Here is a 17,733-nt window from a genome sequence, read left to right on the forward strand (position 1 = left end):
TATTATTATTATTATTATTATTATTAGTGTATGTGACCCGTCAAAAATGAGGGCTAAATCTTTAGACAGATATGCACATACATGCACTCCCTTTTCCCCAGGGTATGACTACTCCCACTCCCCCCAACCAATGGGACGGGGAGAGCTCAGTGTAACCAAAAAGATATATATATATATATATATATATATATATATATATATATATATATATATATATATATATATATATATATATATATAGCCATACACTTGCTCATTATTATATACGGGGGATTATTGTTATTTATATTATTATTATTTTTATTATTATCATTATTATTATTATCATCATTATTATCATTATATTATCATTATTATTATTATTATTATTATTATTATTATTATTATTATTATTATCATTACCTCCACCAACGAAATTTGCGTGTGTTTGCGTTGGTTTGTGAATAGCTACCCGGCCACAATTTTAATCGTAGATTAATGGATTTTGCAAAGAGTAACTGTTATATAAAAAACTGGAAATGATTAAATTTTGGAAGGACATGGTCAAAGGTCAAGGTGACCTTCAAGTGAAATCTTTAATGCACGTAATCAGCCATAAATTTGGACATCGTTGTCACAGACTTCAAACTTTGTTCATACTTGAGTGTATGAAAATCCATGTTAAGGTCAATGTTCAAGGTCAACGTTAAGCAAAAGGTCGAGAAATAAGCTGACGCATGGAGGTCTGCGCTCCAGTGAGTGCCCATTTAGTTATTATTATTATTATTATTATTATTTTTATCATTATTATTATTATTATTATTATAATCCAAAGTCTCGGAGCAGGGTAGCAAACAAGCACGGAAACGAAAAGAGGTAAAGAATCAACTAAAAGATATGTAATCATGATACCAAATTTCCCATCAATGTGTGAGGCTGACCGTAATGACATCTTGTACTTTCCCTCAATGTTTCTGTCCTATTGATGTTACCTGGGAAGGAAGCAATAGAAAATGAGATCAGAAGTTACAATACAATAGCAAAGTTTCTTTAAAGTTATAATTGGATGTAAGTTAGAAAGAAGAATTATGAGAGAGAGAGAGAGAGAGAGAGTTCCTTGTTCAGTCAATATAACCATTGTAATGAACCTTATGATGTAAAACCTTCAGCGATACCATCTAACTGAATCCTTCTTGTGTTTTCTATCATAAACCTTTAATATTATCATAAGATATTTATCATAATAAAATATTTTTCCTAATACCACAAATTACGTAATTACCAGGTTATCTAATTCTATAAATTCTTGGAATCACCAAAATATAATTCTATTGATACTCAATGACTGGAATTTTTCTTCTTGTTTTATTATTATCAAAATGGATTTGATTCAATAAAATGAGACAAAGGATTTGATTCCGCCAATGTTGACCAAATCAGATCATCCTGGACCTAGTAATTAGTAAACTATGTTGGGTCGGAGTCAATGAGCAAGTTATCGAGTAAGCAGATTGATCCTGAATTGATCCCACAAGACGGAAAATTTAGTCCTTAAGAAGAAAATGAATTTGCTTTACGGTGTCCATGTATGGCTCGTAGCTTGATGCTGTCCACTAGTTCACCCAGCTGGAAATGAGTGTCATTATTTACAGCTGTCATAGCATTCGGCGTTAGCGTTAAAACCTCACTATACAGACATAATTGATAGCACCTCGCCTACCAGAGGGACAACAGGCTTATGGTATATGACACACACACACACGCCTACACAAACATACACACACCCATGGTTCGGCATCTAAGGACAATTATATAAGAAAAGAAATATGTCCAAAAGAGTGTTATATATATATATATATATATATATATATATATATATATATATATATATATATATATATATATATATATATCACAAGCACACGTGATTTTAATTAATGTAAATATCACCCACGAATTGCATTTAATACCGAATTCTATCTTGGGAATACATATCCACTTGGAATTCATTTTATGGTAACAGCTTCTGGCCGGGTGGTGATTCGAACCACCACCTGTACGGCTAGAAACCATGCTGTTACCATAAAATGAATTCCAAGTGGATATGTATTCCCAAGATAGAATTCGGTATTAAATGCAATTCGTGGGTGATATTTACATTAATTAAAATCACGTGTTCTTGTGATATATGTTCATTAAAATAACCACGTGTTGCAAACTCACGATTCAGCTATCATGGTGGAGATGGGTCTATTTCAAGTCTATGAACAGATTCCTGAATTCGACAGGAATATGTAGGGGGACTTGTCATGAACTTTTAGTCTCTCTTGATAGCTGAGTCGGTAGGGTCCCTGCAAGCATGGTTTCTAGCCGTACAGGTGGTGGTTCGAATCACCACCCGGCCAGAAGCTGTTACCATAAAATGAATTCCAAGTGGATATGTATTCCCAAGATAGAATTCGGTATTAAATGCAATTCGTGGGTGATATTTACACACACACACACACACACACACAGACATATATATATATATATATATATATATATATATATATATATATATATATATATATATATATATATATATACACCATTGGGTTAACTTCAAAGAAAAAGTATGAATTATGTTGAACATTCATATTTTTTTAATTTTATCATCAGCTTTAGCTAACTAAACAGTTAGTGATATTAATAACTTCGACATCACTTAAGTCCCATCGAGAAAATATCCCACCAAACCACAGTAATAAAATTACATTTTGGACGCCACGAAATGTGTTGACAGAAAACTTCGGATTGACAGCGGTGAAATGAAAACGCCAAAGTAGCTCTCAGAGGATTCTGACTTTCCTCGTAAGATGACAGTTCCGTGTCTGACTACTTCATTTCTTTACGCGAACAGAAGGCGTTTGAAATTGTGAATGGTATGTGTGGGAGGCTATGCGATAATGTGATACTATCTATGTAGCCTCTCTCTCTCTCTCTCTCTCTCTCTCTCTCTCTCTCTCTCTCTCTCTCTCTCTCATTGACTAGTGTACGTGACCCGTAAAAAATGACTGCTAAATATGTATGCAGATATACACACACGCACAAAAATTAACCCCTCCCCCCTTTTTCTAACTATAACACGGTTGTTTGCGCAATTTGTGGGATATTGTAGCTGCCAAGTGTACCTCTTGGGGTAACAACCCCCCCAAACCAGGGTATGACTACTCCCTTTCCTCCTCCCAAAAGGGCTGGGAGAGACCGAGTGGTCATACCACTCAGCGTCACAGGAAGGATATATATATATATATATATATATATATATATATATATATATATATATATATATATATATATATATATATATATATATATATATATCATTGGAAGGATAAATGATTAATTAGGTAGAATCATTTAAGCATTTAGCAACTATGATCTCCAATACAGGATCTTTAGAATTATAGTTTAGTGAGATTGAAAAAAGGCAAATCAGACAATGGTTAGGTTAATTAAAATTTGGAATGTCTCAAATCGCCTGAAATTACATATAAAAATCAGACTATATATCAGTTTAGTGAGATCGGTGTTACTCTATGGACATGATTAATGATATGACAATAGATTTAGTAGATTTGAGAACATACCCTGAAAAGGATATTGGAAGTTGAATGGTAGGACAGCATTAAAAATGAAACTATAAGAGAGATTACTCGAGTGCCATATGTGGATGGGATCATGATGAGGGTTAGATGGAGATGGTTTGGGCATGCTCTTCGCACTCCCCAGAGTGATTAGTTCACCAAACGTTCAGCTGGGCTTCACAAGGCACTACAAGAGTTGGAAGGCTCAGATCTATATGGCTGAGGACTATGAAGAGCGAGGTTGGAGATGATGAATGGAGAGGTATTGAAATAAAAGCTCAAGAGGGAGACGACTGGTGAAATCTTACCGAGGTCCTTTGCGTCAATAGGCGTAGGAGGAGATGATGATGAAGATGATGATTATTATTATTATTATTATTATTATTATTATTATTATTATTATTATTATTATTATTATTATTATCGCAGCTGCAACCCTATCGTCAAGAGATAAAAAAAATATAACTAAAAGACTACAGTTTTCAGTCAAGTACACTGTATATAACGACACAAGTGATCCAAAAAGAAGTTTAGGAAATATTCATGAGACAAGTTTAAGGTCTCAGGATTACAAGCTGTAACATAACACACAAACTGTCTTCCTATGGGAATCCCGACGGTAAAAAGTTTTCTCCTTTCTCAAAAACGTTTTGCCCCGTGCAGTTAGTTAATCTGGGAGAGAGAGAGAGAGAGAGAGAGAGAGAGAGAGAGAGAGAGAGAGAGAGAGAGAGAGAGAGAGAGAGCGCTTTGTTATATTTCGTTCACCCACAGCCTGCTTTTCCAAATAGGGTTGTAGCTTGGCTATCAATAATAATAATTATAATAAAAATAATAAATATAATAATAATAGCAATAATAATAATAATAACAATAATTATACATTTTGTGTACATAATGCACATTTTCCCACTTTCTGGATAACAACATTGCAAATTCTAATGGTGTTCGACAATGGTGACAGCATTATCTGGATTTTTTTTTTCTTCTAGCTCCTGACAAATACTGAAGTATCCATTACGGTTCAAATAATTCCCATTGCTTCCATGTCACAGAATTTTTCTTTCAAGCAAAATGTCAATATTTCTCTCTCGGAATTTAGAAATTACTCTATTCAACGAGTATAATTGTTGCCTAAATCGATTTTAGGGTGCAATAACAATATAAAAATGTACATATTTAAGAGAATCTTCCAACACAAGGTTATCAAATCTTTTTTTTCCTAAGATAGAAGACCAAATGGAAAGTTACTTTCATAAATGAAAAGTTGAGTACAAAATTGGAAAAAGTAAACTTCGAACGTTTTCAATCATCTCTTGATCAATTGGCAAACTTTACATAAAATTCAACATTTAATCATACTTCCAGCGTAATCAGGATAACTCTTCTTCACATAATTTTCTAATAAACTAATCCGATATTTTCTACCCTGTATTTACTCTTCAGTAATAATTTCACCCATTCATATCAAATTATTAGTTTTCCCCCTATTTCTTCAGGGCTCTTAGAGGGACTTTTCTAGATATTAAAAAACATCATTTGAAATTATAAGCGGAAACCAGCTTCTGAAAATTACATATGTAACCAAAAATTATTTACCAAAATGTATTATACTATAGTGGGTAAAATCCATAGCCTACATTACCTAGAAAAAAACTTGAAATACTCGATAAAAAAAAAAAAATATTAATTATTACTTAATATAATTTTTTTTTTTTTTTTGCTTTCCCCGGGAATTTTGTAATATAAAATTGACTACAGCTCCGCAACCAGTACTGTCACTATTCTGTAATATATATGAATCAACAAAATCTACATGATAATAATATATGTGCAATATCGTGTAGAACGCACACTGTTCAAATGAAAGGAATGAAAAATGCGGCATCTCATAAACTTTAAGAAAAAGGCTCTAAGATATTTTCCAAAGATAATTACATTATCTCTGACAATCGCAACCACACATTCTTGCATAAGCCAAAGGGAGACAGACAGTTCAAATAAAAACAAAAACAAAACAACTTCCAAACGTAAAAGGTGTTGGTAAACACTGAGGCTCCTGAATGGATTCTTCGACCTTTCCGGCCCTTTGATAACAAAGCCCTCTTAGGACACTAATTTAACGAAACTCACTACAAACCTTCAACTTTTGCATTATAAAAAGGCAGGAGGCTGAGCACGATTTTATGAATTGTTGAAAGCATTTCAGCGTAATTGCATATACATAGAAAACGAGCGAGTCCATACAAACATACATATTTACACAGACACAGACACACACAAATACACACACATATGTATATATATATATATATATATATATATATATATATATATATATATATATATATATATATTTATATATATATATATGTGTGTGTATGTGTAAATATGCATATATGATGCCATTGATATATATATATATATATATATATATATATATATATATATATATATATATATATAAACATTATATATATATATATATATATATTATATATATATATATATATCTATAAACATATATATATATATATATATATATATATATATATATATATATATTATATATATATATATATATATATATATATATATATATCTATAAACATATATATATATATATATATATATATATATATATTAATATATATATATATATATATATTATATATATATATATATATATTATATATATATATATATATATATATATATATATATATATATATAAAATGGCATTGAACTTGTCACTTGAGACAAGATTATAATAAATTATCTTAGAGCCGAATACTCTTTGGAATGTTCAATGCGTTCTAATCGCAAAATCCTTGGTATTGAATCGAGTGATGGCCATTAGCAGGTTATTGAAATGGCTAAAATAAAAATTCTTTATATAACAACTTATGCTATACATAAAGGTCAATCGGACTAAGGATTATCCGTGAGTCATCCTTTTGGGCTCATCACACTCACCACAATTTCATTCAAGAACCCAAGTGATGAAAGGGAGATATAGGTTTTTGTCGACGTTATCCATTTGATAAAACTAATCAGAAATACCCTAATTGATTCAGGCTTTTGCTGAAGCAGTTATTTTATTCCTGACAAAAGCATCCGTGAAACTTTGGTAAAATCTAGTACAGAATATGGGCTAGCTTATAAGATTAATGAATTCCATATATCTGTTAATGGACAGCACAGGCAACGTGTCAAGTACTTTGTGCAGTTATTGTCGTCTTCTTGTGCAAGCGCTTAAAAGTATTTGTGAGGAAGAGGTCTGCTGAAATCCAATAACTAACAAGCTACCTCTGAATTTGCGACTGTAATGAAGTAATGAATTCAAATATGTATGGCAATATACCAGAGTAATAGTTTTGGGATTAATAAAAAATTTCAAATTAGTGCATTGAAAAAGTCATAAAGGTAACTACTTAAAAAAAGTAAAATCACAAAAACGATCACCCTAATGCTGTTGAATTTTAAGGTTAGGCTTAGGTCACTGATTCTTGGAAAAATTGTCAAAAAGATTAGTGAAAAAAAAAATGTCATGTCAAAGAGTAACAATCAAATGAGTCTGCATGCAATTAGAAAAAAAAAATATTGGCATTAAAGATATACGTGACCTGCTCATTGTTTAAATGTTTAGATTATGAACTCTCTTCAGAAGATATAAACATTCAGATTCTGGATAAAGAAAATTAAAAAAGGCTGCCACTGTAATTAAAGATGAAGCTTATGAAAATATAGGCGGTTATATTGTTAAAATTTTCTGCGAAATATCAACAATTAGGAAGAAAGATGAAAGTGTGTAAAAATACGAATAAATCGTGCATTGGGATGGTAAACAGAAGTGAGCTATATATACCATCAAAGGAATTTTCTTCACAATTAACTCTCCTAAGAGAAGTCTTCAACAAAATTCACGAGTCCTCAATTTCGTTAAGCACGGCATGCAGAAAAAACCTTCCTTGCTAAATTACAAGGATCAGTAGGAAAGGTCCCAGAAGACGATATTTAATTCTTTATAAAGATATTTAGATATGTGGAAATATTTATAATTTTCAAGACCTTCAATCAAGGAATTGTTGTAAAATTTATATAAATTATTTCTGTTTGCATTCAAGTGTAGAAATTATTTTCATCAATAAAAATTAACAACTACAGCTGCTAATCAATTCACGCTGCTGTAGTTGGTCTACAGTAATATTATTTATATGAAAAGAAAAACTGTTTGAGCATTCTCTGAATGTTCTGATAACGGAAGTATCATGTTAGTCAATAGCAAGAATTATTCAAGGAGAAATAACAACACCACCTTAATATACAAAATCGCCAGTTGAGGCTGACGTGACGTCACAGTCAGAGAGCGGACCGAAAATGACAGTTCTGCCCGTCTAACCTGTTTGTATCGGACTTGTATGGACCCAACGGCGTTAATAGATAAAATAAAATTTGCAGCAAAGACACATACAAAGAAGCGCTCTCTCTCTCTCTCTCCCTCTCTCTCTCAAACATTGGTAATATATGGCCAACAGGTCTTTACTCGGTCTATTTTCCCTTCCCATTTGAAGGACTGGAAATGTGGCTGTAAGTAGATCCTGGGTTTCCGTGTCTTGCCCCGATAAACGTAGGTAAGGTGAAACCTGCGTTACCACTCGTAACTTCCTCGTTTGTTTTGACAAATGGGAACAGTCTCTCTCGTGGGAGCCCGGAAGCTTTCATTATCTCACGATAAACACAGGGATGACTCATTTGATGCAAGAGCTTTTTCACCGTAAGTATCTTAAGGAAAATTCAGCCATTTCTTTCTTTCTATGAAGGAATTTTTCCCTTACAGTGAATTCAAGGAAAATTTGCAGGAGAGTATATTTCTCTCTCTCTCTCTCTCTCTCTCTCTCTCTCTCTCTCTCTCTCTCTCTCTCTCTCTCTCTCTCTCTCTCAGTATAATGTGAATAAAAAAAAACTAAATATCGGTTAGTCATGAAAAAAGGCCAAAATCATCACGAAGCAAGGGTAAAAATCTTGCAATATCCAAGTTTCTAACAGTTAAGTTTCTTATTGTGTTTGGTATCGAAATCCTTTGACCATAACATGTCAAGCCTTTGGTGGTCGTTGTCCATTGATCCAAGTGAGCTATTGTTCCAGTCCCACCAACAGGATCTATTGCAATCTTGTATATCCTCGGGTTCTTTTGGATCGAATTCTGTTTTCGCTTTGACGACAACAACAACAACAACAACAATAATAATAATAATAATACTAATAACAGTCTTATCATAATCATAAACAGTATTTGGTGCTATTATAGTATGCTATCTACCGCCGATTTTGCTATCAACCGCCGATTTTGCTATCTACCACTCCTTTCTGAAATTTTGGAATTGGTTTATTATTTTGTTTATGATATCCCAATTAACACTACTTTAGTTAACTGGGAAATCACCTAATACTGTCACTAATTGGTTGAATGTGTCTGGAAGTGTGTAGTGTGGTGGTTTAAATTGGAAAGTTCTGAGAAAAGGCGAAGATGTATTTCCTGCTTTCTTGAATGATGTAAGATATGTTTACATGCAGTAGTAGAATAAATTTTTGATTGAATATTTTTCATAGATTATTTTCTTTCAGTTTTGTAATATTTGATTTTTCATTTGATTAACTTGTAACATTGTTGTATGATGAGCTTTGAATAATTTGTAAAAAAAGTTTCCCTACAAACTGCTTATAATTATGCACCCATGTTGTCCAACCAATAAATATTATTAAACTATCATTAAAGCCCAATGAGGATAACATACTGGTGGTAAGTAATCTGTTTGATAATCCTCATCAAACAGGAGGATTAACATTGACGGTACATAACATACTTTGTGGTAGATACCATACTATAGTAGAAATTCGACGGTAGATAGCATACTATAATAGAAATTCGACGGTAGATAGCATACTATAATAGAAATTCGACGGTAGATAGCATACTATAATAGAAATTCGACGGTAGATAGCATACTATAATAGAAATTCGACGGTAGATAGCATACTATAATAGAAATTCGACGGTAGATAGCATACTATAATAGCACCCAGTATTTTCATCTATGGATGCCAATTACCCTCATAAAACAAATCAAATGACACATTATTACATGTTACAGTTATTGTTGTCGTTGCTATTCTGGGAGATAAGAAAATTCTGAAATATTGAGCAAATATGAAGCTTACTGAAAACCAATAAATATAAATATAAGCATGAAACACACCTTGTCATACCATCTAAAAATATATGTAGATTAGGATTAATTAATTAAAAAAACTAGAAGTGTTCAGTGCAATTAAACGCCAACTATAAATTCACTGCGATAAGGTTCCTCTCATAAAATAGTGTCTGGTTCTCCGAGGGAGCAATAATACGATACAATTAAAAGAGGAGCTTTCGGGGAGGGTCTTCGTGTCTGATATTGGATAGGATGGTGTTAACCACAGTCTGTTCGAGGTTCCAGATCCTTTCTAGCACAGGCTTTGAGAGTTAAAATCATATATGCACACAGTCCCCTTGGGATGCGTCACAATGAAAAAAGTATACAGTATAGGTAGTAGCTTGGCCAGGGCACCAGCCACCCGTTGAGATACTACCGCTGGAGAGTTATAGGGTCTTTTGACTGGCTAGGCAGTACTACATTGGACCCTTCTCTCAGGATACGGTTCATTTTCCCTTTGCCTACACACACACTAAATAGTCTGGCCTATTCTTTGCATATTCTCCTCTGTCTTCATACACTTTACAACACATATTACCGTCACCCTACATGATGGAAGGCGGGGAAAAAAATCTTTAGACTTAAGTCTTTCGAAGAGTTACACCTTTCGAGGCATGAAGTAAAGTTGGCAATATTTTATTTACATTCCAAGAACACGAAAATTAAGAGGAAATTTTGTCTTTCATCTTCATCAAACACATAATTAAAACTACAATGCCCTTAAATTTACTTTAACTTTATCTTAATTAATTATTGAATTATGACAAATTAGTGGGTTTCAACAAATACATCCTTCCACGATATATGACCAATGAAAAACCTCCAACTGGCGAACCTAAATTTAGACAACAAACAACACCTTTCCTGAAAAGACAATGCTCCCTATATGGCCACAACCATATAAATATGACTGTATCAAGGGGTATGTGATTAGTATATCATGCTAACAAGAATAAGCTAAAAGTTCCATCTTAAAAAATTCTTTTCCCAATAAGGAGAGGTAAACAGAATCCATAACAGTTGTTTGCCAATAACAGATGTAGAAAAATATAAAAAAGGGCCTTTAATGCAGAGCCAGTCATTGAAATAACGTTTATTTCTTTAATGAAATTTCTGCATATGGCCTTTCCTGAACTACTTTCATCTGATCCCCAGATAAATTATTAACGAATGTTTTCTCAAGAGCTTACGTGAGGCGGAGACTGTTTATCGTATCTGCTCATTCTAATGTAAATAGAGTAGAGTTTCATTTGAAGAAAGTAATAAATAAGAGAGTTACAAGGAATTTGGATGTCCGCAGAGACTCCATTTGCTCTTGGGTAAAGAGAATTAGTTTATTTCGAGATTTTATGATCTTCGCTAACATATTCTTGAATTCGTTTATCGTGTTACTATTCACTGCATCCGCTGGAAGTCTGAGAGAGAGAGAGAGAGAGAGAGAGAGAGAGAGAGAGAGAGAGAGAGAGAGAGAGAGAGAGAGAGAGTTTCCACTGAATATTACCCTTCTTATATGTACAGGGAACTTTTCACAGGCCGAAAAAAAAATCCTTCCTACAATCAAATGTTCTATCAAAGAGAACATGTTGGCAATCTGTGAAACATCACGAGAATAAAAGAAAACAGCCGTCTGTATGGCATGTATGAACTTTTTGCCGCTAATCTCCTCTGTATTATGTAGAATAACGTGTCTGGTGTATATATATAAACATACATACATACATACATACATATATATATATATATATATATATATATATATATATATATATATATATATATATATATATATACACACACACACACACACACACACACACACACACACACACACACATATATATATATATATATATATATATATATATATATATATATATATATATACACACAATATTTCCTGCCAATCTCATCCGTATTTCAAGACGAAAAACTACTCGGTCTCCCTCGTACCTCGGGTGGGGGAAGAGGAAGTATTCATACTCTGGTGACAGGGGGGGTTACCCAGAGAGGTAAACTTGGAAACCAAAATTCCTGCAAATTGCCGAAACTACCGGATTGTAGTTAGGAAAGAGGGGAGGAGGTGGAGAGGGTTGAATCTGTGTGTGTGTGTTTACATGTGCGTGTGTGTGTGCATATCTATCTGAATATTCAAATGTTATTTCGGACGACTTGGGTACACTAGTTACCTGAAATTAACTAAGGAGTTCTAGGTGCCAAGTACAGTTATCATTTGGTATTAACTAATAAATAAAATAGGTTACATGTCTCAATTACAAGATTATAATACAGCAATGTAATTTTGGTCGTTATTTAAAATACAAGACAATTTTGGATAGATCGACATTCATCAATCAATAAAAATGGCAAAAGACCTTTAGAGTAAGAATTCTAAACTACCTTTCAGATTTTAATAATTTGATCTATCTAAATAATAATCTAAACCTAGCCAGAAGTCAAAAACTTTGATAAAAATCTACCTTTCAATTTCAGTATTAAAATAAAATTTCCATAAAACAAATACAATATGTTGAGTAAATAAATCCTCCCCGCTGAGGTCTGTTTGATTTTCATTCGGATAAAGTCGAAGAGACGAACAATTTGAATACCAATTTTACCATGGGTTCATTAAATATGGAAAACAGGGATATTTTTGTTTTGCTTTATAAAAATAAAATATTTTATAAAAAGAGATATCATTGTTAAATAGATTATCAATGATGAACTCAAGATATAATGAAATAAATATCATGATTGACACTACACTCATTCTTTAATCATATCAAAGAGATTTGAATATTTCGCGAAAGTTTTCCTTATATGTTTTATCCAGATATATTTCAAAAGGAAGAATGTCCTTGTTATTATGAAGAATGATTTTAGCTTAGTTTTTACAAAAAAGAAAACTAGATCTAAGTTGTCTGAAACTATAAGAGAGATTACTCGAGTGCCAAATGGTGAGGGGCAGAGGGAGATGGTTTGGACATGCTCTTCGCATTCACCAAGAGAGATTAGTTCACCAAACTTTTAACTAGGCTCCACAAGGCATTAGGAGAGTTGTTAGACCCAGGGCTACATGGCTGAAGACTATGAAGCGTGGAAGTAGGTGATAACTAATTGAGATGTATTGAATTAAAAGCTCAAGATAAAGACAACTGGCGAAATCTAACCGAGGCCCATTGCCACAGTAGGCGTAGGAGATTATGATGATGAAGTGGTTTGAAGAATAGCCTACATAAAACACGCACAAGATTTAGATGCGGAAAAGGAAATAAATCCTCAAGTTATTACTACATGGAAGAGATGCAAAATTGTGTGGTCTGAATTTCTGCCACTTTAAAATTGTAAAATTTACTCGCGAATGCATTTCCCATGATATGTAGTTGCGACATCAGTACCACTTGTTGAGTATGAAGTTACAAAATAAATACACAAATAACTTTGGAACAAAACGTGTTTTAGTTCTATTCATAAAATCATAAGATCATCTGAGTATCACATTCTGCTTACATCAATCTTCAAGTGGTTTCGATTTTTCTTTGATGGCCAATTGCCTAAATGATGTTCCAATTCACTAAAAAATAAGGATATATTTACTCGCAATTTAATTTACCTTAAAAAAAAAAAAAAAAAAAAAAAAAAAAAAAAAAAAAAAAAAAAAAAAACAGATTAATCCTGAGGAAACTAGAATATATCATTGGATAATATGAAAATTCAAACTTAGATAAACGGGCAGCTCTTGAGAGCTTCCTTTCAACCTGTATTGCCTTAAAATCGTGGTAAGAAAGGTTAGTGAATTATCACCAAAAGGATTTTAAGGACTTGGGAATAATGACTAAGGAAACTACCTAGAAGCCATTACTCACGCGTAATTCTTAAAGAAAATAAGAGCACATTCATTCCCATTTTAGAAACACTTGTTGCTGTCTGGATAAACCAGGTATTTTTCCTTTTAAGAGACAAACAAAACACGGGAAATAGCCTTGCTACGTACTTAATATTATATGAAACAAAAATGAGATAAAAGTTGAATAAAGTTAAATAACTTCAAAAGTCACTGAGATTAATAAAATGAAAGATGGAATCACATTCATAATTAGGTGTTGTGGAGTTAGACAAGAAAAACGCGTAATGTAACTTCGAAATATTAAGAGATTCTATTTGTTTGGATGTGTGGAGGTTCTTTTGAACGATCTGTGAAGTAAATTCCATAAGAAACTTGTCTGTTGCAATACCAGACTTTCATTCTTGCTGACTTCTATGTTAGGGGGAAATGCAACCATCAAACCAAATTAGTATTGCTTTCAAAGCGCGCATTGCAGTCCGATATTCTGAGAAATGAATCAATGGCCCCAACAAGGCTTTATATAATCACCTTCCTACGATGCAAATCCGGTTTACCAAATACAAATACAATTGCTGTAGAACAAACGAGGGAAGTGCAGGATAATACTGATATAAGATTCGTTCTACTTTCATTAACTTTTCAGTATGATTAGACGGTCGGGAGAATTGAACTTTAATGCAAGAAAGTCATGCTAAATCTCTTGAAAGAGATCTAGCTAAAATCAGTGCAGGTTAAATCTATGGGGCATGAAAATAATTCCTAACAAAGCTCAAAGTAAGATGTCTTTTGAACTATTACAACTCATTTAAAACTCTAGAAGGGATTTATTACTGCAAGTTTACGTTTGAGAAGTACATTCGGTTTATTTCTTCTTCAAATACAAAAAAAAAAGGATCAGCTGATCGAGAAAATCTTTCAAGAATTTTGGTGATCAGTCTATCCTTAAAAATATTCTAATTCTTTCATTCTACCTTGTTTCGTGTACTGTTCTGTCTGGTCTTCCGCTGCTAACTCTCATCTTAATTTGTTAGATAGCATAATAATAATAACAATAATATGGGTACGTGAACTAGTCGGTAGTAGGCAGCTAGTCAACAATGTCTACTAAAGTACATCTCAGTGCTTTTGAATACACAGAAAAAAAAGCTTACGAGAAATAAACGAGCTTAATCGATCCTTCTCTTTTGAACTGCTCCAGATCCTGCCCAATGTGAAAGGTGAATCTCAGAGTCTCGAAAGATTTCCAATCAAGGATTTGTTTGAATTGAAGAAAATGGGGAGGATTAACCAACACCAGAATTAATACTGTTAGTGAGGGGAAAAGTCTTATCACATAATATATTTCTTTATCGAAACATGTAAGGGATCTCTCAGGCCGTTAGGCAGAATCATATTTCGTTTTCACTGGTTAAACAACGTAAAGTTTTTTAAATAACTTTTTAGTATTACAGCTGAAAGCTAGAAGATAAAGAGTAATTATAGGAACAATTAAAAAATCTCCTCGATATACAAATATAAATATGCGTATATATATATATATATATATATATATATATATATATATATATACTATATATATATATATATATATATATATATATATATATATATATATATGTGTGTATATATATATATATATATATATATATATATATATATATATATATATATATCCTTCAGGTAAGGGTGAGAGGGGGGAGGGGCGAGAGCATGTACTGTATATCTAAACATTAAGGCATCATTTACGAGTTGCACTAGTATTGTAATATCTAACTAACCAATCAGTAATAATTCTGTGACAATACTTCAAAATCACTAAGACATCCACTGTCGTATGATAGTCCAACTGTGTGCTACCACAACATTTCACAGGAAACAAAACCGAAATTAATTTCAAAATAATCTCAGATTTTAGTTTAAAAGTCGATAATGTTCTTGTAATAAACACGATGTTACACTTACCATAGATGTTACTTGAATAAAGCATATTGTCGTTCTTTACTAACCTTTAATGAATGTTAAATGATACAGCGTAATTTGCTTTCAATTCCAAAGCTTTGACTTGGTGTTATTTTGACTCTCTCTCTCTCTCTCTCTCTCTCTCTCTCTCTCTCTCTCTCTCTCTCTCTCTCTCTCTCTCTCTCTCCATACAGTGGAAATGCTAAGCAGATGATAAATTGCCTATATAAAAACCAAGAAAACTCTCAAGTCTGTAAAGAATACTTTCTAAATATCAAAACCTTACACGCTGTCACACAGACACATCGGTTCTTAGGCAATCATAATTTAATCAACTGGATAACACTGAAGCTCTTATGGCAAGAGAAAATACATAAAAAAAATTCGCCAAACCTCATTACTTTGAAAAGCAATCAATTATAAACATTTATTTTGCATTTTAGCAGCCTACCTCAATATACTTTATAATTATTCTTTAATAAATCCCGGTTAAAATTCCTTTTTAATAAACCCAAGTTAAAATTCTCCTTTAGTAAATCCAAGTAAAAATTCCCCCTAAGGCCTTCTTCCTCCGTGAGTAAAACTCCATGAATGGGTGTTCTTGAAAAGGACCATAATATCAAATCAAAAGATGAAATTTGTAAAGAAAACAACGATAAAAGGAATAAAAGTCTGCAGCGGCTGCAGGAGGTTCGGAAAGCAAAGGACACATCCGAGTCTATTAGAAAGTTTTATAAAGACATCTAATAAATATTGAATATAATAAGACATTGACGTGAAGGGAATCTTTTTTTCGAATTGGAAAAAAAAATTTACCCAAATATCGTGAGACAAATATGATTCCATTGATAAATTTGTATATTTATCACCAATTTCACCTTTCAATCAGTTGATTCACTATAACAATAGCAATAGGAATTATAAATCTATTTCTTAGCTCCGAGATGAAGTATAAAAGCTGAAGGTAATAAAGCAATCGGACACCCGCATCAAGTGATGAAAAATAAACTTTTATATTAAAGAAAGCTAAATGAATAGCACCCAACCAATATCTTTCAACTTCTTCCACCTGCATATAATGAAGACTTAATTTTCATTATTTACTTTACGTAGCTAATAAGGCGTCCCATTAGTTTCCCCTTTACCTGCATTCACCTGAATCGTGTTCAGCGACGCACAACACATACCTGTAATGAGAGAGAAGGCGCACGTGAGGCAAACGTCTTCGCTAACGAGTCTCTTAATTAGGTAACATGAAATTGACATTCTCTGTAAAATTTTAAAGTTATGTAGAACTTCAGGGAATGCATCGACATGGAGAGAGAGAGAGAGAGAGAGAGAGAGAGAGAGAGAGAGAGAGAGAGAGAGAGAGAGGAGAGAGAGAGAGAGAGAGAGAGTACACATTAAATAGAGCATCCCATTAATTTAGTTCCATATTAATTCAGAACTTTCACTTTCATAACATTTTATTAAATATCCTTCATATCCCTTATAACGTAATAAGCTAGTATCCGGATATTTTATATATATATATATATATATATATATATATATAATGAAAATTACAAGGTAGAGCATGCAAAGTATTCCAGTATTGACAGCGAGGTCAAAAGAAAAGCCAGGAATGACTGGGGAGAGTATTAAGACAGTAAAGTAGATGAGGACGACAAAGCTACGAATTCAGGAAGTGGCTATGGTGTGAGAATTGCTCATAGAATTATTAATGAAATCTCGACTGGGGCAAAAAAGAAGAAGCATATGACCATCAAAAAGAGAGTTGGCTCTGTTATAACAACAGAAGATGGAGAAAGACAACGTTAGATGGAACACTTTAGTGAGGTTATGAATAGGACATATGAAGGGAATAATTTGATTGATATACCTGAAGCTGATGAAGACCTTGATGTGTCCATGAATGAATTTAGTGTGTTTGAAGTCGAAGCTATCCTCAAAAACTAAAGAGATGGAAAGTCCCTGGATATGAAGAATAACTGCCGAGATGATACTGGCCGAAAATTAAGAGACTCCCAGACTACTTACAACATTATTTTGTAGAATGTGGCATGAA

This window comes from Palaemon carinicauda, chromosome 3, assembly GCF_036898095.1.
Source record: "Palaemon carinicauda isolate YSFRI2023 chromosome 3, ASM3689809v2, whole genome shotgun sequence".
In the NCBI taxonomy this organism is placed as follows: Eukaryota; Metazoa; Arthropoda; class Malacostraca; order Decapoda; family Palaemonidae; genus Palaemon; species Palaemon carinicauda.